This window comes from Myotis davidii, unplaced genomic scaffold (assembly GCF_000327345.1).
Source record: "Myotis davidii unplaced genomic scaffold, ASM32734v1 scaffold1677, whole genome shotgun sequence".
Taxonomy (NCBI): domain Eukaryota; kingdom Metazoa; phylum Chordata; class Mammalia; order Chiroptera; family Vespertilionidae; genus Myotis; species Myotis davidii.
The window spans coordinates 23,465-24,219 of record NW_006287920.1 but is presented as its reverse complement, the minus strand read 5'-3'; positions in this window follow the sequence as shown (position 1 = coordinate 24,219).

Here is a 755-nt window from a genome sequence, read left to right as displayed (position 1 = left end):
CACAACCCTCATGCTCCCCAGTCCTTAGCCTTAAAGGTCTCAGTTGCATTTGAAAACACTTTCTTGCAAGAGGAGAATTTATTTTTCAAAAAAATATATTTTATTGATTTTTTACAGAGAGGAAGGGAGAATGAGAGAGAGTTTGAAACATCGATGAGAGAGAAACATCCATCAACTGCCTCCTGCGCAACCCTACTGGGGATGAGCCCACAGCCAAGGTACATGACCTTGCCTAGAATCGAACCTGGGACTATTCAGTGTACAGGTCGACACTCAGCCACTGAAACACGCATGTTTTTTAAAATATATTTTTATTGATTTCAGAGAGGAAGGGAGAGGGAGAGGGAGAGACAGAAACATCCATGATGAGAGAGAATCAGGGATTGGCCACATCCCACACGCCCCCTACTGGGGATCGAGACAGCAACCCAGGCATGTGCAGTTGACTGGGAATCGAACCAAGACCTCCAGGTTGATAGATCGACACTGAGCCAATGAAGCATGCCGGCTGAGCCTGAAGTTCAATATTTCGAATATGAGAAACACAACCCTCATGCTCCCCAGTCCTTAGCCTTAAAGGTCTCATTTGCATTTGAAAACACTTTCTTGCAAGAGGAGAATTTATTTTTCAAAAAAATATATTTTATTGATTTTTTACAGAGAGGAAGGGAGAATGAGAGAGAGTTTGAAACATCGATGAGAGAGAAACATCCATCAACTGCCTCCTGCGCAACCCTACTGGGGATGAGCCCACA